This window comes from Coptis chinensis, chromosome 2 (genome assembly GCF_015680905.1).
Source record: "Coptis chinensis isolate HL-2020 chromosome 2, ASM1568090v1, whole genome shotgun sequence".
Lineage (NCBI taxonomy): Eukaryota > Viridiplantae > Streptophyta > Magnoliopsida > Ranunculales > Ranunculaceae > Coptis > Coptis chinensis.
This window is the reverse complement of record NC_141457.1, coordinates 38508227-38532414: the sequence shown is the minus strand read 5'-3', so window position 1 is coordinate 38532414 and position 24188 is coordinate 38508227. Positions and strand designations below refer to the sequence as shown.

The 24188-nt window shown below is 34.7% G+C and overlaps 2 long non-coding RNA genes across 6 annotated transcripts; both read right to left on the bottom strand.

Moving 5' to 3' along the window:
• Positions 1–11926: 11926 nt before the first annotated feature.
• Positions 11927–20525, bottom strand: LOC147515969 (uncharacterized). Of its 5 annotated transcripts, none has more exons than XR_015213559.1 (8): positions 20253–20525; positions 20006–20080; positions 19591–19689; positions 13157–13253; positions 12703–12904; positions 12453–12523; positions 12260–12337; positions 11927–12157 (listed from the first exon to the last, which is right to left on the bottom strand). It is a non-coding gene; the product is annotated as an uncharacterized LOC147515969 (long non-coding RNA). The 5 variants fall into 5 exon arrangements; XR_015213557.1 differs by having other exon boundaries at positions 19614–19689; positions 20253–20524; XR_015213558.1 differs by having other exon boundaries at positions 12703–12739; positions 20253–20522.
• Positions 15039–15916, bottom strand: LOC147515970 (uncharacterized). The gene is made up of 3 exons (XR_015213554.1): positions 15886–15916; positions 15676–15808; positions 15039–15590 (listed from the first exon to the last, which is right to left on the bottom strand). It is a non-coding gene; the product is annotated as an uncharacterized LOC147515970 (long non-coding RNA).
• Positions 20526–24188: the final 3663 nt, after the last annotated feature.

Sequence of the window (24188 nt, the reverse complement as noted above, 5' to 3'; positions counted from 1 at the left end):
TACAGAAAAAATCCTGGACACAGTCAATAACTGCTATTCCAACCACATCCCAGACAGTTTGGAAGAAAACCCCCTGGAAACCATCGGGTCCAAAGGCTTTAAGAGAGCCCATTTTTTTTTACCACCAACCATATATCCTCACCAGAAGGAATTTTAACTAGCATATCATTTTCAAAATCAGTAATACATGGCACGAAAAGAGAATCTATATCAGTATTATTTACAAGCATATCATATTTAAATAAGTCTTGAAAGAAAGAGTTTATGTTCTTACCAATCGTGTCCCTACCCTCCAGCCAGTTGCCATTATCATCTTTCAACTTATCAATACAGTTTTTCCTTCTTCTATAGATAGTAGAAGTATGAAAAAACTTGGTATTCCTACCCTGTTCTTTTAGCCATAGAGCCCCAGATTTTTAGTGCCAAAAGTCTTCTTCCTTATCAAGCCACTCATTAAGTTGGCTTTTAAGAGATCTAATCTCTTCACATATGACCTCAAAGAGAGTATTTTTCATAAGCTCCTCAAGCCAAATTTGAATCTTTCTAATATTTGAAAAAACATTCCCAAACACATCTTTATTCCATTTTTTAAGTTTTATTCTCGTTTTTGTCAGTTTCGTTAAAACATTACAATCATGTTTATTATGATTAGCAGCATTCCAGGCTTCGTCAATGGTAGGAATACAAGAATAATCTTTAAACCACATATTAAAAAATTTTAAGGGTCTATATACTTTACAATTGTTACCTTTCAGGTTGATGCTCAAAGCTAGATGATCAGAAGTAGCACAAACAATATATTTCACAGAAACATGTGGAAACAATTCAAGCCAATTAGGGTTAACCAGAACTCTATCCAATCTTTCCATGACATGATCATTAAATCTACGATTGTTAGACCAGGTAAATTTAGACCCAGAGAAACCCAAATCATTAATAAAGGCATTGAAATCAAGCATGCATTTAGTAAAAAAAATATCTACCACCAACATTTTCATGCAAAGATGTTATGGCATTGAAATCTCTCAAAAGAACCCAAGGCCCAGGGATCCTTGGTGGCAAATCCCTAAGCTCATTCCAGACTCTAAGTCTATTACTTGAAACAAGTTCCCCATACGCTAAAGTGAAACACCAACAAGTAAATCAGGGTAGTTTGTGATCTTACCTATTACATGATTTTGTGTTGCTCCCCAGATATCCAATTGCACTCCATCTTTCCAAAAAGATTGCTAAGCCACAACTAGCCCCAACAGCTGGGAAACAGAACCTACCCTTACAATTAATCTCATTACCTACTATTTCTATCCTTTTCTCCTTAGCCTTAGTTTCTAAAAGACATATAATATCTGGTTGATGTTGCCGGATTAGGTCCTTTAGATTCTGAACCACCGTGGAGGTTCCTATTCCACAACAATTCCATGTTATCATGGAGAGAGAGGTGGCTGTAAGAGGACACCCACCAAGAACCTAGGAGGAGAGGGCAAAACCCAACCAAAAAAACCAAAAAATACAGCCAAGAAAACATAGACTAAAGACAATAAAGACGATGGAGCTGAGAGCCCAAGGTGGCCGGCACTATGGCAAGTGGTGCTTAAAAAGGCAACCAAAAACTGTAAGCCAAAACCAAAACTTGCTCAAATAGTCACAACAATCACGCCTGGAAGATTATCAAAGGATGCTAGTATCACACATAGATCAAACACAATCAACATATAAAACTAAAAACAGCAAAGCAAAGAGAGAGCGAAAAAGATGTTGTAGTATGCGAATATGCAAAAATAGAATGCAATATAGCAACAACAATATGTATAAGCGACAATACTAAGTTTACTAACAAAACAAAAATGAAAGATAATATAATGGGGTTTAGCGCTTATCTGGAGCACCAAGATACTCGGAAAGTTACGATCTTTAACTGTAAATCAAATCAATATAAAGATTGGATCGACTCGAAAAAAGAGCAAGGCAGGCTCTAGATCACCATGTAAATAGATTGCAAATAAAGATAGCTGAGCGTAAACCAATTCGAAATGTGAGCCGAAATCGACAAAACACTTCAAAATTCAAGCGGAGATAGAAAAGTCAACATATCCAAATATGTGAGATTGAGTGCTTGTGAAATCCAAGAGAACTCAAAGAAGACTAGTTAGTTAAGGTGGAGTGGCAACTCTAGCAGCAACCCGACGATGGGTTGTTGAGGTTGTTTTAAAGGAGGCATTGGAGATCCGTTGCTCAAGATAACTTGTGAAATCAAGATATAAAAGAGGGCATAGGTGGATATATATGATTCTCCTTATATGCACAGAAGAAGAGGTGAACTCTGGTGATGTTCCAAGTAGCTGTGCTTAAAGAGTCGTTGAATGAGTTTTGCACACAAATGTTTGCGTATAGATAAGCAGAAACTGCTCTCGACTAAAAACTTTAGTGAGTACTAGTTGAGTAATGTGAGTGATGAATAGGAGTTGGAGACTTGGAGTTTGGAGAAAGGAAAGGAGGAAAGATAAGATTATTTTAGTATTATTATTATTATTTTAATTTTTGGTTGGAAATTTTTTTTTGGAGAGGATTGGTTGCGGATTAGCTCAATGAGATCAAACTTCGAGTGGAGATATTACTTCTCCTGGTGATGGAGATTAGACTCCAGTTATAGTCCAACTAGCGATAGAGAAAATAGTCGTTGAGGCTTGGGAGATCAAAGAGCCATTGAGGCAGCTGAGAGAAAGTCAGAGCATGTGTTTGGGATTAGAGTCCAAACCCACGAGAAAAATTAAAAACTAGTCCAAAAGGGTTCAAATGAAAATTCCAACTTAACCTTCAATTCAATCAATTATAAAAGAAAAAATTGAAACATATGACATTCTTGCACAATCCACACACCAATTTTATTAAAAACTCAATTACCATCAACAATAACAAACCCAAATTTATTATTGTATTTTCATAAGAGAGAGATTCGAAAATAATACCCAATACCCATCCTTTAGTTCATCCTAATTAAATAAATAAATTAAAATCCACAAACAAAAAAATAAAAATAAAATAAAAAAAGCAAGCACAGCAACACCCCATTATCAACTCGCCCCTTTTCAATTTATTTGTCTTCAAAAATGGCAAAAAGCCAATCCCAAATTCTTTATAGTTCATCTTCACAATTTCTAAATAAAAAAAGGTGTTAAGAGAATATGGTAGAAGGTAACGGGTAGTGAGAAATGAGTTTAAAGAGAATATGGTGGGATAGAAGGATTCAAAATAAAATTTAGAGAGAAGATGGTAGAAAAGTTCATGGGAGTTGGAGATCTAAAAATGGAGTAGTCGACCAAATTAAAGAAGGCATTTTCATTTTTATTTTTCTTTGTTTTTCTTTTGTATAACGTTATCTCTCCTAAACCCCACGATACCGTTAAAGACGTTTTTGTGGTTTCGGAAGTCACCAGCTTCACTCGTTACTCATTAGTTGTCCCCTATTCCCAAAATGGACCGGACCAGACACATAGTGTGGTATCATGGACTTATTCACTGTGCATGTTGGCTAATCCATGCTACCAAACAGAGCAATATGATAGCCATGTTTCAGGAACCTCCTCGAGCAATTTGTGATGTCTATTCGAGTAGGCAATTTGTGATCTCTCTATTTGCTCAATTTAGAAACACCTCCCTCACAAAAATTTGAACAAACCCCCCATTTGATTAATAATTTAGAAGAATCTCTCTGTTGTCACTTAAATTATATAATTATATCCCATTTCCCACACTGAAATTAGAACAAACTCTCTTTTATTAATAATTTATAAAAACCTCCCTAATGTTACTTAAATAATATAATTATCCTCAATTTTTTTTCAAAAAATTAGATGAGCCTCCCTATATAATTACAATTAGAATCTCAAAACAATCCTAACTATCGATCTTGAATGACGGGTTTCAAGACTTTAGGAAAAAAACCGATGTTTAGCACAGTTTGCATACTTGTGTTTATATTATAGTAGATTGTGAAATTGGCTCTGCCGCATGGAAAATTTTACTCTTGTCCTCCTGGGAATTTCTAGCATGATAATCACCCAGTTTTCAATGATATAACCAAATCATTCTCTAGGGTAAAGGTCCTATCTGGCCATGCAATAATCCTATAGCAAAAAATATTCTCGATTCTATGCATAAGACTTCAGTAGGCTTATTTGTCACACCAGTTCGCAAACTAGTATTCTCAATCTAACTCTTTGAACCCTTTGGTTTTAAGGAAGAAGATACCACTACTGTGAAATAAAGAGTCTGTATATGAAACTAAAGAAGAATACGATTATTTGTCTTCAATTCCTCTTATTGAAGAGAGACTGAAACTTCATTCTATATATAAGATACAATACTTGCTCACTAAGCAGAATTACCAACAACATGGAAAGACTTCCTCACCAAGAATCTAGTAATTGGAAACTATACAAAAGGAAATACACATGAACTTAGAAACTAAATATACAGAGATATTCTAATACTCCCCCTCAAGGTGGAGCGTGGATGTCAATAACGCCCACCTTGCGAATCAAACGATGGAAGCGATCAGCACCAAGTGGCTTGGTAAACATATCTGCAATTTGCTCTGAAGAAGTAGTATAATGGGGGGCAATGAGCTTGGACTGAATTTTGTCCCGAACAAAATGATATCTGCAATTAGTTGGATAATGGAAAAGTCGTTGTACCTGTCTTCATATATTCAATTGAAGTGGGTAATTTATCATGAGCAGCAACAAAACAAGCAAAATCCTTGAGTAAAACTGAACGTTGATGATCTCTGGTAGACTATCTAGCTAGTTTTTGTTAAAGAGGAGCATGATCTTCTGGAATGGGATCTGGAGGAACGTCAACATGAACATTAGAATCTGGCACTAAATCAGTGTTTGAAACAATAATAGTTTGTACATCAGAGTGATCATTGACATCATTTTGCATAGGTTTATCAAAATGAGAAGGAAAAGTGGGATTATCCTCAATTGGATTAACAATAACAACTATGGAATCGGCCAATCGAGACAAATCATGAAAAGGAAAAATATTTTCATGAAAAACAACATCACGAGATGTATAGATTTTTTGGTTTCCATATCATAAATAAGATAACCCTTTTGACTATGAGGATAGCCCACAAATATACCATGTTTGGCTCGACGATTGAATTTATGTTGAATGTATGGATTGTGGGCAAAGCAAAGACATCCAAAAACACGTAAATGGGAATAATTGGGCTTGGAATTGAACAACATTTCATGAGGGGATTTGTTTGACAAAAGCGGAGTGGGGATTTTGTTAATGAGATAAGTAGCTACAAGGACACATTCTCTCCAAAAAATTAGAGGTAAATTAGCTTGGAATCGCAAAGCCTGTGCGACTTCAAGGAGATGACAATGTTTCCGTTCCACAACTCCATTTTGTTGGGGTGTGGCAATGCAACTTCGTTCATGAATGACACCATGTTGACTAAAAAACAATTGCATATCCTTTGAGAGAAACTCGGTTCCATTATCGGATCGAACTTTTTGAATTTGGGGTAAGAAAATGTCATCATCTCCGGATGAAATAAATTTAATTTTAGAATTAAATTTTTACATGACCATAGCAAAAAAATATTGTACAAACTTTTTAGTTTCCGATTTAGCCTGCATAAGATATATTCAAGTGCAACAAGTATAATCATCAACAATGGTTAGAAAATATCTTGCACCACTCAAAGAAGATTGAGAAAAAACACCCCAAATATCGCAATGAATTAACTGAAAAGGTCGAACACTAGAAATAGAACTCAATGGAAAAGATAAACGACTCTGTTTTGCTTATGGACAAATTTCACAAACATTATTTTTTGAACAAAAAATAGAACTATTTTGTTTAGCTAGAAACTGAAGGCGAGAAGATGAGAGATGCCCAAGACGACAATGTATGCCATAAATCAAAACTAGAGGGGTTTGTAGAGAACAAAGTTGTATTCCTTTGAAGTAAATAGAGACCTTCATGATAATTACCCAGTCCAATCTTTCTCTTCATTGACAGGTCCTGGAAAATACAATGGCCACGAAAAAGAAGGTTACACAACAATGAATAGATTTTGTAAGTTGGCTCACAGATAAAAGGTTAAATTTGAAGCGAGGCACAAAGTAAACATTTTCAAAGATAAGTGATGGAGAGTAGTGAACAGTCCCAATATGGGTGACCAAAGTGTGTGTTCCATCTGGTAATTGAACATATGACTCAACAGGTGCAGGTTTATAATACGAAAATAATGACAATGAAGAGCACATGTGATTTGATGCCCCTGTGTCAATAACCCAAAGTGATGATGAGGGAACAGAGAGAGCAGTACCTGCTAAACCTGCTGATGAATTAATACCTGATGAGAGAAGAGCTAACAACTTGTTGTACTGTTCCAGAGAAATTGACGGTGGAGTCTTATTCGAAATAGCACCATTTGATGTACTTAGAGTAGAAGCAGCAAGAGAAGTGGATTCAGCCTTTTTTGGAGGAAAGCCATGAATCTTATAACATGTATCATTTGTGTGCCCTTCTTTCCCGCAATGATCACAACAAGGAACTCCATGAATCTTGTAATAGGTCGCCTTAGTATGGCCATGAATGCTGCAGTGATCACAAAAAGGACGCCCTTTTTGACGCATGCTGGAAAAGCTTTGCCTATTTTTTCCACCAAATCGATTAGGCGTATTAGTATTTTTGCTACGCAGTTCAGATCTGGAAGCATTGAGAGCGGCTGATTGAACCATAGGAGATGATAAGGAATGTAGTTGGAGGGAATTTATCCCCAAGCAAAATCTGACTCTGAAGTGGTATATAACGATCATGTAACCCTTGCAAACATTTCATACCACGGTCTTTGTTGAGGAGTTTAGAAGTGGCGTGACCATGACCGCATGTGCAAGGTGGAATCACCACAAGAGAGCTCAATTCATCCTATAAGATTTCAGTTTAGTATAATATTCAGAAACAGACATATCTTCTTGCTTGAGTAACATAATAGTGTCTTTCAACTGAAATATTTTTGGAGCATTGGTTTGAGAATATCGTTCATGTAAATCAATCCATATATCATGTGTAGTATTTGCATATAATATGCTGCTTCAAATATCACTCGAAACCGAGTTTAAGATCCAGCTAGAAACCAAATCATTACATCTCTCCCATTGACGCAACTCTTTTTCGGTTTTTGGTTTAGCAACTATGCCATCAACGAATCCTAGCTTATTTTTTGCTCGGAGTGCCATAGTAATAGCTCGAATCCAAGTACCATAGTTGTCGCCGGTAAGAGAAGGAGAAACTAAAATAGCCGTGGGCTATCTAAGTGATGAACGCAATATGGATCGTCGAATCCGTGAGAAGAGAAGATGTCGTCATTGCTGACAGAAACAAGTGATTTTGGTATCTTTGAAACATCGTCGCCCATTGTTGAAAGAGAAAAAATGAATTGAATGGGGTTTGGTGTGGTTAAGCGTGGATCAAACTTGCTCTTGATACCATGTGAAATAAAGAGTTGTATGTGAAACTAAAGAAGAATACGATTGTTTGTCTTCCTCTTATTGAAGAGAGACTGAAACTTCATTCTATATATAATATACAAGACTTGCTCACTAAGTAGAATTACCAACAACATGGAAAAACTTGCTCACTAAGAATCTAGTAATTGGAAACTATACAAAAGAAAATACACAGAAACTAAATATATAGAGATATTCTAATAACTACCCTTTTTTTTTTATTATTCGATAATTACCACTACCCGTTTCTTACGGGAAAGAACTCATATATATACATCTAATGTCTGGACTCTGGAATCTTGGATACCAGTTTATTTTCCAAACCTGATCCACGAACTTGGATTTACCTTGTAGGCTTTGTATGAAGAAATGCTAAATATATTCGGACCTAGTTCATAGAACAAAGACTGAAATAACTAAAAGGGCAAGAGGAGCGAGGGATTTTCTGTAGCTTGTCCCGGTGCAGGTACAATGAACCAGTAATGAACTTCATAATAGGCGAAAATAAGGTGCTACATCTTTAGCGTCACGAATGCTTCTTCTTGGTTATATGATAAGGAAATGGGTGAAGCCCTCAATCCTCATAGCAGAGGTGTCTCATCCCCCTCATATATCGGAATCTAAGTATACTCGTGTAGCATCTCCTTAGTCAACCTCAACTCTCCTGTATCGAACCCAGGGCCGGCTCAAGCCTAGATGTGGCCTTAGGCGACCAATCCAAGCGAGGCCTTTTTTATTTTAAAAATTTATTGAAAAATTGAAAGTAGCGTGTGTGAGAGAGATGTTGAGAAGGAGAGACGTTGGTTAATATGTATTTAATATGTCTTTAATTAGTTAAGTTGATAAAGAGTGGAAAAAGCGCCATAGAAAGTGGAGATTCTTGCATATATTGTGGAATTTTATATTTTCTTTGATTCTTTCTAATTAAGATATCTAATTAAATGAGGACACTCCCACAAAAATTAAGACAACTACGCACTAGCAACCATTAGATTCATCCTATAACTCTGAGATGCAAATTGTGTAGTGGTCTATTGGATTAAACTTTTTTCAAACCAATTCACTCCTGAGATTTAATGCGTGGGAGAAAGCAAATAGACTCCTACTATCTTTTTTTGTTTATTTTTTTCTTTATAAAAGATGGTAATATCAAATTTATGTAAGGAGAAATAAGAAAATTTGGAGGTCTTCTAAATTTGAGGCCTTAGGCAGCCGCCTAATTCGCCTTATGGATGAGCCGGCACTGATCGAACCTCAAAACAAGCTCACTCATCTCCGATTTGAAGCAGTCTATTGCCTTAAAGAACTGTCGCACTAGAATCTCATCGTACAAGTCGCTCTCGTCGTAAAGAAATACATCCCAACTCCAACTCAAAGTTGAGATTGTGTTCCCAAAATGGGTTGAGAAGCTTCTCTCTGAAACAAATCATTGAAACGCAACTCTGGGTGTATCTCATGTAGTTGTGCCATGATGATCAAGCGACACAAACAAACGACGGAAACAGAAACTAAAAAAATTTGAAACTTTGAAAATTTGATTTTTGGCGGGTCCAAAAATGTGATGGTTTTTTATGAAATTGGCGATGGTGGGGAGGTGGTGGTGGTGGTATGAATGATATGAGTAAAAATGGAATGAATTGGTGGTGTAAAAATAAAAATGAAAAATAAAAAATTTGGTTGGATGCGTCTGGACGCACGGGTCAGTACAAATCAATGCGTCCCAAAAGCACAGTCGAGATTTTTGAAAAAAAATGGTGGGTGATTTCTCAACTGTTTCTGGTGAAATTAATGGTGGTGGCAAGGTGGTGATAGTGGTCTGAGCAAAATAAGTTAAAATGGTGTAAAGTGGTGGTGTGTAGAGGTGGTGGTGGCGGATCTAGGTTAGGGTTTAATGGTGATTTTTGTGGAGAAGATAAGTTATTGGACCAAAATTGTAAACTGTTTCGGCCTAAATCCATATATCCGATATTTTTTGTTTTACTAAACTCTTGATAACAACATGGCCTTTATTATAATCAAACAAAAACAATCAAACAACATAGTAATAAAACTAACTAGCTTTCAAACCCGTCCGGATGCCGCTATATTAAATTATTCTAAAAAATATTAACAACTATGCATAGCTATGAGATATGAAAATTATATTAATCACTCATTCAAATTTTTTGTACTACTCTGGCACTCTCTATAAAAAGGAATTGAAACACCAAACTTTGATAAAATCCATCGACTTTTTTTGTTGTTGTTAGGTTTAATAATAGAAGTTTGATTGAAATTTTATGAGAATGCCCAATGTGGCGAAAATAATATTGAAGCTACTTGAATCGCAAGACATTTCCAATCATGATAAAAAAATTATGATAAACACTACTTAAAATACAAAACTATATTTGTCGAGACATTTATTCCCCCTACATATAATACAAACATGTTTTAGGGCTATTAGTTTAATGCATTTGCATCAAGTTTCTGATTTTCCATTAATTATTCTTTGAGGTTAGTTCAATGTAGTACGTTGCATCCAGTTTTCAATTTCTCATTAATTATTTTTTGAGGTTAGTTCAATGCAGTTGCATCAAGTTTCTAATTTCTCATTAATTATTATTTGAGGTTAGTTCAATGCAATTGCACCACTTTATGATTTCCCATTAGTTATTCATTAAAGTTAATTCAGTACAGTTGCATCTAGTTTTCGATGTTTCGTTAATTAGTCTTTGAGATTAGTTCATTGCATTTGCATTCAGGTTCCAATCTCTCGTTAATTACTCTTTGAGGTTAGTTCAATACATTTCCATCCAGTTTCTGATTTCCAGTTAATTATTTTTCTAGGTTAGTTCGATAGTTTACAATTTCTAGTTATTTATGCTTTGAGGTCAGTGCAATACAGCAACATCCGACTTCCGATTTCCAATTAGCTATTCTTTGAGGTTATTTTAATGCATTTACATCCAATTTCTGATTTCCTGTTAGTTAATCATTGATTTTAGTTTAATGCAATTGCATCCAGTTTTTGATTTTCCGTTAATTATTCTTTGAGGTTAGTTCAATGCAATTGCATCCAATTTCCGATTTTATGTTAATTGCCCTTTGAGGTTAGTTCAATGCATTTGCATCAAGTGTTTAATTTCCCGTTAATTATTTTTTGAGGTTACTTCAATGCAGTTACATCAAATTTATAATTTCCCGTTAATTATTCATTTAGGTTAGTTCAATGCAGTTTCATCCATTTTCCAATGTTTTGTTAATTAGTATTTGAGATTAGTTCATTATTGCATTTGCATCAAGTTTCTGCTTTCCCATTAATAACTCTTTAAGGTTTGTTCAATATATTTGTATCTAGTTTCTGATTATTTATGTTTTGAGGTTAGTTCGATGCAATTACATCCGATTTCTGATTTCCCGTTAACTATTCTTTGAGGTTATTTCAATGCATTTGCATTTAGTTTCCGATTTCCCACCAATTATTTTATGATGTTAGTTCAATGCAGTTGCTTTCGGTTTTTTATTTTCTGTTAATTATTTTTTGAGTTTAGTTCAATGCATTTACATCCAGTTTCTGATTTCCCATTAATTATTATTTGAGATTTGTTTGATGTATTTGCATACCGTTTCCGATTTCCCATTAAATATTTTTCAATGATTTGCTTCAAATTTCTAATTTCCCGTTAGTTATTCTCTGACGTTAGTTTAATGCAATTGCATCCAGTTTCCGATTTCTAGTTAATTACTTTTTGAGTTTAGTTTATTGAATTTTCACACTACAAGAGATCAGACTTTTAGCAACGCTTCAAAATGTAGCAAAAGCTAGCCAAACCGTAGCAAATGCTCTTTTGCTACGCTTTTAGTAGCGTTGCTAGGGCGTTGCAGATAATGGCAAAACAAAAGATAATAGGCAACACTTAAAGCGCTGCTAATACTCTTACTTTTTACCACAAGCAATAACGTTGCTGAAAGTTGTAAAAATGTAGCAAAAACTATTTTCGAGTTCTCTTTCATAAAACATATAATTATTTTAAAAAAAGTATCAGCCACGGCATAAGCGTAGCAAAAAGGGACATTGACCACACTTTTCATGCATTGCAAATATTATTGCATTTGCAACGCTTGTAGGCGTAGCAGGAAATTGACTTACTTTCAGCTTCTATTCAATTTTGGCAACACATTTGGCCGTAGCAAAAGATGGTATGTGATTCAAATATTTGATACAGTAACAAACTTTGGCAACGCCTTGAATCATGGCTAAAAAAGGGGAGTCTGCTAGCTATTCATTTGATTGTTTGCCACACTTTTTAGTGTAGCAAAAACTTGAACACTTCTATTCTATTTCACAGGTGACCTGTTTCCTGTTTTCAAATTTGGTAACAATTATATCAAAGATATTAAACCATCAAACATCAAATCCAACAAAATATTTTCATAAGTTCAACAAAAAAATGTTACAAACTTGTTCAAATTTAAGTACAGAAGTATCATTCAAAGTACATCATCATCATGCATATAATATATATCAATCACTTCATCCAAATGTAATGCTTGTATTGCCCAACTTGTCACGTTCCATTAACGCTTCAGGTTTTACTCGCAAAATATGATCTATTGTAGTTCAAATCCACTGCTCCTAAAAACTGCGAGAAAGAGAATAAGCAAAGAAGTTGGTACATGAAATAACAAATGAATATGATAGGGGCCCAATGGGCAATTAATATAAATGGATACAAGGACTTCACCTTCTCAGAGAAGCAATAAACTCTTGCCTAGTCATATATATGCTTTATCTCCTCAATTTCTCTTTTGTAATTGTTCAGCTGCAACCACACATGGAAATCACAATCCTCAGTGAGAGGGCACTAGAAGAACACTTAGCAACTAATCAAACTACAACACCGAACAATATTGTATACTTTTAAAGAAAAAACATACAGGGAAATTCGTAGTGGTGGAGGTTCCCTAATACTTCAGTGCAGCCAAATCATATGCCATTCCTGCCTTAACTGTAAAGCCACATCCAACACCAAATTTTCAGTTCCAACAGATCATATAACCATGGGGACTACATCCTAGTGTGCTCACACAAGTCAAGACCCTTTGTCTTGATACACACCATTCAATAATACAACTACACAAACAATAATAAACTGAAATATAAAACCTATGAATTTAAACTTCAAACCTGATTCAAGTCATTCCCCTTGGAATTTGAAATGCAACTGTGAAAACGGTTCAACAAACAGAGTTAAAACGAGAAAGTTATGACCAAAACAGTATACATTCTAATTAACCCAAGTACATGGACAATTCCGAAAATCCTTGCTGAAATATTGAAATTTCAGGAGGTGAAAACTTGTTGCAGTCCAAGTTTTGTGGTTGAATACCTAATAACAAAACATAAGTAAACTACTTTAACAAATGAAAATGGTTTTACATCATTCTAAACAAGTTTTGTGTGATTTAGCTCAAAATGGGTCATAAACCCTATTTGTACTAAAAAAATCAGCACTTAACATGAAATAGAACCCACTAACTTCAATTCAATTCTAACACAATTAGAACGTACATCAATTATTGAGTGAAGTCTCTAGCATGCTCCTAACATAGTGGAAATAAAGGGGGAGGAAGACACCTACCTCAAACTTTGAGCAACCCAAGCTATAAAGAACAAAATGGCTCCAACTTCAAAAGTGAATGTTCCCAAATGTCATTCCCCACAAAAGTTTCAAACCACTTGAAATAAAAATTGAATAAGAAAGAGAGTATAAGTATCAAGGCAAACAAATTTTCTTATGTAATACATTGAGCCTTAGAACATAAATAAGCTACTTATGATTATTTGAGTTTCCAAATGATTGTTAGAGTTTTAATGGAGGATGATAAAGGTTAGAGGATGAAATTCCAGCAGCAAGAGACCCATAATTGTGTGAAAAATCAAGGTAATTCAGCACACAAGAAAGCTCCACCAAGGATTTTCAACTACCCATGAGAAAGTGCTAGTTTGAACTTCAAAGATGGACCAAGTGTTTTCATGATGAATTTGGTAGCTAGGAGCCTAGGAGTGTATTTTTGGATCTGAAATTTCATGGAGAAAGTGAGAAGGAGAAGGAGAAGAAAGGGTTCTCTTCTCTAAGTTGGCATTAAATATGCATGGATAGGGAAAGGGATATAGTGACATGTGTCCTATTCACCACATTTGTCAAAAGAAAAAAAATGCATACATATTAATAGTATAAATAAATACCCAATCTAACTTAAAACAAAAGAAAACTCTATTTACTAAATGGGCCAACATGGTTTGATCAAACAAACATCTGCTATCACAAGTTAAAATGGTACACCAAGCACATAGGTCAAAATGAGGTTACTACAGTAACATTGTTACAAAGGTTTTACAAAGGCTCGGGCTTATGCACATTAAGGGTAACTGTGCAACAGACTCAAAATACCTAGTAAGCCTCTGATATTCAGATTGCTCACTGAAGAAACCCATCTAAGCATTTTAAGTACCCAAGAATGATTCAACAACTCAACCAAAGATGAATCAAATGACAATCAAGAGAATATGTTAGTAATTAGAACATGTACAATCGTGTCGCAGTGTCGGTGATAGCGCATCCAATTGCCACATTATTTCAAACCAGTTTTAGTAATCGTGCATCCAATCTTCATATATAATGCATTATTTCAAGCCTTTTTTAGAAAGCATAAACAACAAGTCTTAGCACCAAAATATATTTCAAAACCAAAAAGAACAAACACAGCCTAAGGGGGTGTTTGGATCCTATTTATTTATTGCCAAAAAGTGTTTATTAGTGAAAAAATATTTTTTGAAAAAATAAATGTGTTTGGCCTCTATTTTAAAAAAAAATAGTTTTTCATCCAAAAAACACTTTTTGGTCCCAAAAATTTGTTTTATGATAATTAGGTAAAACTTGTTTTTAAGTTAAAAAACTATTTTTCTTTGAAGGAAACACTTTGGGTGCTCAAGGCAAATGAATTCCCCGGATGTTTTAGACTTTAGGGTGTGTTTGTTAACTGGCAAACTTCTAGTGGGAAAATATAAGATTTGCCAGTGTTTTCCTACTAAAATTTGCCAGACAAATCTATAGTGGGAAAATTTTAGTTTGCCAGTGTTTGTTTGCAAAAATTTATAGTGGAAAAATATAAGATTTGTCAGTTTTGCCAGTGTTTGTTTACATGGTTTTTCTCCAGTGGCAAATGATATTTCAATTTTTTGGAGATATTTTTTTTGGTTTTCAAACTCAATGAAGTATAACAAAAAATTAAATAAAATACAAATAAAATAAAATAAAATAAAATACAACTCAACTTTAATAGTATCCATAGGATGTCTTCTTAAACAACCATCGCAAAGATAGCAAAGAGCAAAGCAAAGACACCACCACCACTCCACCACACCCACCACACCACCTAATTGCACACACTACACACACTACTACACACACCAACCCACTACACGCACACAAAAAGACTCAACAAGAACACACAATAAAATATCCAAAAGTAACATCAATGCCACTTAAAAATAATATATCGGTCCACCACCAACAACAATCCCACAAAACATATAGTTCAAACATAGAAATAAACCAAAAAAACAAGGTTGAATCAACGCCCAGCTTGTTCTAGCCTCCTAAACAACCATGAAGCCTTGATATCCTCTTTAAGGCCCAAGAAGACCTTAATAAGCCTATCATTCTCGACCCGGCAAGTCAAAGCGACCTTAAGAAAAGCTCGGATTCATATCGGGAAGAGACCGCAAAGCATCCTTCAACAAATCTATTTGGTCTACTTCTTCTTCTTGTGGTTCTCGGTTTGAGGGCCTCGGCAATTTTGCCACCGCAGCTTAACACCTTAAACGAAGGGGTTCGTGTATATCCTCAAAGAATCGAGACTTCCTAGTCTTCTTAGAAGTAGGTGTAGTGCTTCTAGGACCACTCTCGGTTTGAGAAGTATCCCCACCAGTATCTGAGGGAGCACCAAAAGCTGAGGACTCACTAGCATCAGAATCGTCACCCCCATCTCCTTGGGTTTGCCTAGAATCATCTAAACAAGAAGTTGAAACAAAAAGTTAATTTCAAAACTAGTTAGACACACAAAATTCAACTCTATTTACATCTAATTAACTTACCTCCATCCACCATGTCATCATCGAACCCACTATTGCCCCCTTCTCCAGTTGCATAATCATTCCCAAAAATGAGACAACATTCGTCATAGTAAGGAAATGATTTCTGCCTGAGAGTGTTTGCCAACGGATGAGCCTAAATCCCACAATATACCAATTAATATGGCATCTAAAACCAAATCCTATAAAAAAAAAATGAGATTATTTTATTACCTTTACATAACTCTCCCATGCATTCTCATCTCAGATCAATTCTCTTGGTCTCTTTGTTGAAAGACAAACCAAACCCACTAGCATCAATCAGCATGTTTCGCGAATCCTTGCCAAGCAAGTCTCATTGTTTTCAACCTCGACCTGACATTGTCTGAAACACAATTCATTCCAAGTCGCGTATTGATCTCATCAGCAGTACGCTTCAAGCTCTCTTTCCTCCACCCATTATCTGCCCTCTTGCCCCCAGTAGCTAACTCCTCTAACAACACCTCTACCAAGATGGCTTCCATGTTGGAATACCATCTAATTTGGGGCGATCTTGTTTTCACAACTTTTTTCTGTTTTCCAGCCATACCTAGTTTAAAGCAATGACCAACAAAGAACATAGCATAGTAACATATCAAGGTAACAAATAAGAAAGATTGCATGTGAATAAAACATTATAAGTAGTTGAAACATAATAGTGTCTATTACAAAAACAATCTAATAAAATCATAAGTCTACTACAAAAACATCACTCATAAAATCATAATATCTATTACATCACTCGTTATCTGCCCACATTGCAATTGACAACTCATCCCTAAAATTAGTCCACCCAATGCTTGGCTGCATATCAATATTCATATTTGGAGCATTCAGAGAGTTGTCAGCCTCTTCCTCATCATCAGTGAGCTCCTCATCACTCAATGTATTATCAGGATCTTCTTCTCGCAAGAAGTTGTGCAATGCACAACATGCAAGGATAACCTTTGTGTGTGTTTTGACATCGTGGAAAACTGCATGCCTTAGATAGGCAAATCGCTTCTTCAAGAGACCGATTGTCCTTTCAACAACAGTACGCAAAGATGAATGGCGAAAATTATATTGTTCTTTATGATTTTGAGGTTGAACTTCACCGATCTCTCTAAGATGGTATCGTACACCACGGTAAGGCGTGAGGAACCCTGGCACTAAAGCAAATCCAGCATCCGCAAGATAGTACTTGCCATTTGGAACAGTAAGCTTATGCCCAGGACGAGCCACAACACTCCTCAACAACCGTCCATCGTGTGCCGATCCCTCCCACCCTGCTAGCACGTATGTGAACCTCATGTCAAATGTGCAAGCTACTAACACATTTTGGGTCACGACACCTTTCCTGTTACGATACCTAGCCTGTTGCGCTAGTGGTAAATTGATTGGAAAGTGTGTACCATCAACCGCACCCACAAAGATCCTAACATAAAAACTTCATAAATATTTATTGAACTATTAAACATTGAAATCAGAATGATCCTATCCATTTTACAAAAAGTTGACTGACCTTGAAATAACAATGCCAATGATGTGTGTTAGTACACTCGCGAGGGGAGTTATCAGCGGTAGCATTTGTTACTAACTCTCTGAATAAACAAAGGATTGCATCCAACACAAGATGGAAATAACGGTGAACTGTTTCTCCTGAACGGAAGAATTGAAATGTTTCATTCCGATTACGCATGTCATGCCCAACAGTGTTGAGAAATAGGGCAACTTGCTCTTCCAATGTAACATGTCTGCTTTCACGTAGACCATGACCATACAAACGAGTGCACAAGCGACGAAACATTGATCGCCTCATCCTTAATTGCTCGTGGCAAAATCTGTCAGTGCTTGTATACATCCTACCCAATACAGTTCTCCGCACTTGATCCCAATTCCTACGAGGACCTCTAATAAGAGCGGGGGGAGCCCTACGCCTAGGCCTATACCTCCCAATATACATTCTCCTATACCACCATGTCATCATTATATATGCACTTATAACTATAAGTAGAAATGCCACTAACCTACGCTGACGTTCGGTAATCATTCTACAATATCTCAAAAAGAAAAAAAAAAATTAATAAAGTATACAAATTCATGTACTCAATTAACGAAACAAACAAATTGATACAAACATACAAACATACATACAAATTGAACTAAAGAGTACGGAGAAATAACTGAGCGGAGTTTGCTTCTCACCTTCATTTAGTCATGTTAGTATAACGCCGACTAATTAATACTTCACCGATTGTTGATCTATTAGTTTAATATGATGAGACAGAGTTTCCTTTCGTTGTTCTTCTACTTGTTTACTTATTTTTATCTAGTTATTCTATTCATTAACAACGAATACAGTTCCGAGAGATATTTGATTGATTCAAAGAGATACGATTTCATTGGATTGTTTGATCATGAAGCACAACCTACTCCTAAACGGCTTGGGTGTGTATAAAATGCCACCAAAAGTAGGGGCCGAAGAGAGCTTATACTACAAACAAGGACTTCGTGGAATGTCTCTCAGACTGGATCGATTTGGACTTGAGGTCTACTCAAGGATAATATCATGGAAGCAAGCAGAATTAAACTTCAAATCGAATCTGATTCTCATTGATAATAATTGAAACACATAGGAGCAACATATCACCAAATAATCCCGTCAGACATCACTTTTTACCATCACAATGAACCCGATGACAGATGTGGCCATTGTTGAAGTCATGCAATAAAATGATCTCAGATTAGGGAACACTATTCTATTTTGAGTTGGATAGTATATTTTCAACCTTATCTGGATTCATTGTCGATGTTAAGGAGCTTCGCCATTATTGTAGCATCCAATTCCAACACTAAAAAGCAGTAAATTTGGAACAAGTTATCAAAGTTCTATACGGATAAAAACTTATCAGATTGACTAAGGGCCACTTAAAGGTTTTTATCATATGCCGAAGTATAAAACTTTCAATACACTCAGATATGTGCATACAAATTGATAGGTATATTTCATGTGCATATATTTTGTCTTAAAGAAACAATCACCAGTAGCATCGACTAAACGAAAAATGACTTCGACTACATATATATTTGAAGAAATGACTAAACGAAGTCCAAAAATCACCGATAAAAAAAATCCAAAAATCAAACAAGAACAAAAACAACACCCACTAATCAATTAATAGTGAAAAAAAGAGATTGAGAGAAGAGAGAGAAAGAGATGAGAGCGAGAGAGTATACCCGAAAGAGAGCGAAGTTGATGAGAGGCGGCAGTGAGAAAGAGAGAAGAGAGATCGAGTGGGAAAGTTGTTTCTATTGGCAGTGAGAAAGAGAGAAGAGAGATCGAGAGGGAGAGTTGTTTCTATTTTCCTACCATAGTGGGAAAATACGGGTGACTAATTCAACTTTGGGGGGAGGTGTTTTCTATTTTCCCACTTCTAGTGGGATAATTTGATTTGCCGGTTAATTCTAAATAGTGTTTGCCAGGGCCCTTAAATACACCCAAACACTGGCAAATGGTACTTCTAGTGGGAAAATACAATTAGCCACCCCCATTTGCCAGTTAACAAACACACCCTTAGTGATTTATGCCACGATATGCCAAAATATATCGAAAAACATAGTGTGAAATCTTATTTGATAAAATAACTTTTTAAAAAAATCACAACCAAATATGTTTATTGAAAAACTGTTTTTAGAATAAATATTTTTTTCAAAAAAAATACTTTTTAAGAAAAAATAATTTTTTGAAAAAATGAGAACCAAACACCCACTAAAGTTTAATTAGTACAAGAGAAAACATACAACTGAATAGTTGTTTCCTTTAGCTCGTTCAACTACTAACATGCACCAAACAATATCAAGTCCGTGTAAACAACATAAAAATCAATATAATTAAATATTTGTATCTAAATAAAATATTACCATGGATTGCTAGTGTTGAGTACCTTCCTAGTTTGATCCCCATAGATTTCTCAGAGCATTCTCAATTTATAAGGTACCCTGCTGAATAGGTCCTGCATCCTGCTTGAAGAAGACAAATAGTGAGGTGGCAGTAAAAAGATTAATAGCATAGACAAACAACGACATCCTACATCTCTTTCTTTTTCACAATTACAATACATACAAAATTGTAGTCCAACCTAAAAATTAATACAAAGTATACAAAAGATGAGCTTCTGAAGAAAAACAAGTCAATTAGATGCTTTTAAAACAAAACAAAAGCAGAGTTTTTATAACAAAAGAAATCAGCAAACAAACCACCACAAGAAAAATAACAATCAAACCCCAAATAACGTTGTAACTAAAGTTAAGAAAAAAAGTAAAGGAAAAAACTAACCATCCTGGTAGTTGTCGATCAGCCACAATCAAAACCCCAAATCTGCTACTTGAAATCAAAACCCAATTCCAATTCCTGAATTCAAACCCCCACAAGTTAAATCAAATCCTCACAGTGTAAACAAAACAAAATTCATCTTACAGCTACCAGTAAACCATTGATCTGTCACCATTCTACATAATCCGAACAACAATGAGAGAAATGGGGAAATGTAGACAACAAAGAGAAAGAGAGATACTTCACTTACTGAGAGAGAGAGAGAGAAAAGGAGAAAAACATGCGCGTCGCCGGCGTTGGAGTGCTTGGGTTTTGATTTCAGGGAGAGAGAGGAGTCGGTGTTGGAGGCAGAAAAGAAGGGTTTCTTTTTTTCTGGTGGACTTGTGGTGTACAATAGGGTTTGTTTTGGGCTTTGCCTTTGGGCGGGTGATTAAATATTTGGGGGGGAAGATAACCAATTCTAGTATCAACAACGCTTATAGCTGTAGCAAATACTGACTAGCGTTTGCTGCACTGGCAAGCGTGGGTGATGACATTTAAATGATGGAAAAAAATCTTTTCTTCAAAGTATTAGCAACGCTTTCAAGCGTAGTAAGAGAAAATGAGTATTTGCTATGGTCAAAAGCGTAGTTGATGACAATTAATGGATTATAAAAATAATTTTTGTTTTTTTCAAAATGTAAAATAACTTTAGCAACGCCAATAAGTGTTGCCAAAACTAGCAAATAATTTGTAGTCCTAGAAAAGGTTAGCAACGCTACAAAGCGTAGCAAAAGGTTAACATTTGCTACAAATGTTAGGCGTAGCAAAATGTTTTGTAGCAAAAAGTCCCATTTCTTGTAGTGTCATAAACTTTACAATTTCCCGTTAATTACTCTTTGAGCTCAGTTATGTATTTGAATCCAGTTTCTGATTTCTTTTTAATTATCCAATGTGGTGTGTAATACTAACTTCTACTGATCCATCTGTAATATCCTTGCAAACATGACATAAAAAAATAAATTATGCTTGATTTACTATGTGGGATCATCGAAGATTATCCAGTTCCCGATTTCCCGTTAATTATTCTTTAAATTATGCATGACTCACTATGTGGAATCTTCAAAGATTATCTACAAACGGGTGTTGTTATATTAATTATTCTGAAAAATATTTACAAATATGCATAACTATTATATATCAATATTATATTGATCACTCATCATATCCAAATTTCTTATAACGTGAAACCTAACTCTCCATTAAAAAAAAAGAACTCACCTTTGATAAAACCCTTCAACTTCATTTTATTGTTTAATAATAGAAGTTTGATTGAAGTTTTGTGAGATTGCCTATAAGGCGAAGTTCATATATATTGAAGCTACTTGAATAGCAAGGAGTTCCCAATCATACGGAAAGAGATAAGATAAACATCATTTTAAATGCAAAACTATACTTATCGAGACATTCCCACAACATATAACCCAACTATGTTTTGAGGTTAATTCAATACATTTGCATCCAATTTCTAAATTTCCGTTATTTATATTTTGAGGTTAGTTCAATGCAGTTGTATCCAATTTCTGATTTCCGTTATTTATTTTTTTTAAGTTAGTTCAATGTAGTTGCATCCAATTTTTGATTTATCGTTAATTATTCTTTATGGTTAGCTCAATACATTTGCATCTAATTTTCTTTTAATTATTCTTTGAGGTCAGTTCAATGCATCTGCATCTAGTTTCTGATTTTCCATTAATTATTTTGTGAGATTAGTTTAATGCATTTGTATCCAGTTTTCGATTTCTCGTTTATTATTTGATAAGGTTGCATTTGCATCTAGTTTTCGATTTCCCGTTAATTATTGTTTGAGGTTAGTTCAATAAATTTGCATCCAGTTTTCGATTTCCTGTTAATTATTTCTTGAGGTTAGTTCAATGCAAATGCATCCAGTTTATTTTTTGAGATTAGTTCAGTGCAGTTGCATCCGGTTTCCGATTTCCCATTAATTATTCTTTAAGATTAGTTCCACGCATTTGCATCATGTTTTCAATTTATAATTAATTTTTCTTTGAGGTTAGTTCAATGCAGTTGCATCCAGTTTTCGATTTTCCGTTAATTTAATCTTTGAAAGTTAGTTCAATGCATTTGCATCCAGTTTCTGATTTCCCGACAATTATTTTTTGATGTTAGTTTGATATATTTGCATCCAGGTTTTGATTTCCAGTTAATTATTCTTTCAGGTTAGTTTAATGCGGTTGTATTCATATTCTGATTTTCTATTAATTACTTTTTAAGATTAGTTTAATGCTTGCATTTGCATCCAGTTTCTGATTTCCTGTTCAATATTATTTGAGTTTAGTTCGATGCATTTGCATTCAATTTTTGGTTCCCCATTAATTATTCTTTGACATTGGTTTCATTCCGTATTATATATATTTTAAAATACTAGTCATTATTACTTTGCCGGTTTATATATATATAATTTAATTTTCCACATGTAATTTTTTTTGGTTTGGTATATAATTTATTTAAGCCCAACGTCCACTTTAACTGAATCTTGTTATTTTGTCGAATATATATAATTGGAAATTACATTATAGTGTTGAAAAATTATAAATTCATAAATTTAATTGGAATATGTTGTAATTATTGTGGCGAGAATTGTGATTTTTGGAATCCTTAACTATGAATAAATGTCTAATTCCCACAGTGGATGACACATCAAATCGAAAGGATTTTAGGAAAATCGTTTTCGGTGGAAACTATTGTTTTTAGCAATTTAGTTTTTTGTCTCATATTTTTTTTTCGTAATTTGCATATATTGTTTAGGAAATGTTGGAGACTCTATGAAACTCTATATGTAATTGTTTTTTCGTAATTAGCTATAGTGTTTAAGAAAAGTTAGAGACTATGGGAAACTCTAGATGGGATTGTTTCCTTATTTATATCATACTTTTTTATAATTAGTAATAGAGTTTAGAAAAAATTTGAGTCTCTGTGAGTGTTCCAAAAAATAGATTGGTGAGGGTATAGCTATAATATATATATATATATATATATATATATATATATATATATATATATATATATATATATATAAGGATAAAGATAAATATTTGTTTCCTATTTTATCTCCTACTTTTTCTTAATTAGCCAATTTTAAACTAGACACTTCTATGAAAACAGAAATCCTAATCTACGGCCATGGAAAAACTTCTTCCTTGATCTAAGTCCTCCTTTTCTGGCTAGAAGTCACTTCAACTATTTTACTTGACTCTTTTTCAATATATCTTTTACAAGCTCAATAGTCTCGTTGTTAGTTAAGACAAAAGAATACTCATCCATGAAATCCCCTCCTTTTTCTTTTCCTAAATTGTGTTTGCACACAAGTCTTGAAGTACTCTATATTAGGTGGTGTGACATTGACAGATATCGTAGCGTGTCCATTCACTATAAACAACTTCTTGGCTATCATACTTGCTAATAAAGGTAAATGATAGGTATCCTCTTCCCCCAACTTCGATGAAGCGATGGTTTCCCAAAGGATGGTTCCCATTTCAATATCCTCCTATTCATGTTGAAATTCAAAAAGAATCTCACAAAAGTTCTCATGTATCGTCAAAGGCATATATACACAAAAAAAATGTTGTTAGCTAGCCATGCAACTATAGCAACTTGGTTCTTTTGCATACTCCTAACTAAAATACCTCTATCATATCCCATCTTCAAATTTTTTCCAAGAAAAGTAGTATATTCGGTCATAGTCATTTTCTCCTTCTTTCTTCCATCTTCAACATCTTTTAATGAAAGAATTGATCTAATCATACTAAGAGTACGTAAGTTCGAATACCTTGCTTTTAGTCTTCACGTAGATGTTCTTTGTCTTCAAGTCGATGTTTTGCTTCCTAAAAAACCTATAGAACTTACTCACAAAAGTGAGAATACATTCTCCTCCAACATATAGAAGCTTTCTCCATCTTTTTTTTTTCTCAAATTCCTTCATGAAGAACTCCACAAATGATGGTTTAGAAAAGATTACGCAAAAAGAAGTTTAACAACCATTATTAAATTGGGTTCTCTCTCTCTCACACAATATCGAATGAATTGTGAAGAGTTAAAGTACCATGCATGTATATATAGACAACATCTCATGCGTCTAGGACACATGGATCGTGTGTTTGGACACATGGCAATTTAGCAGTTTCCC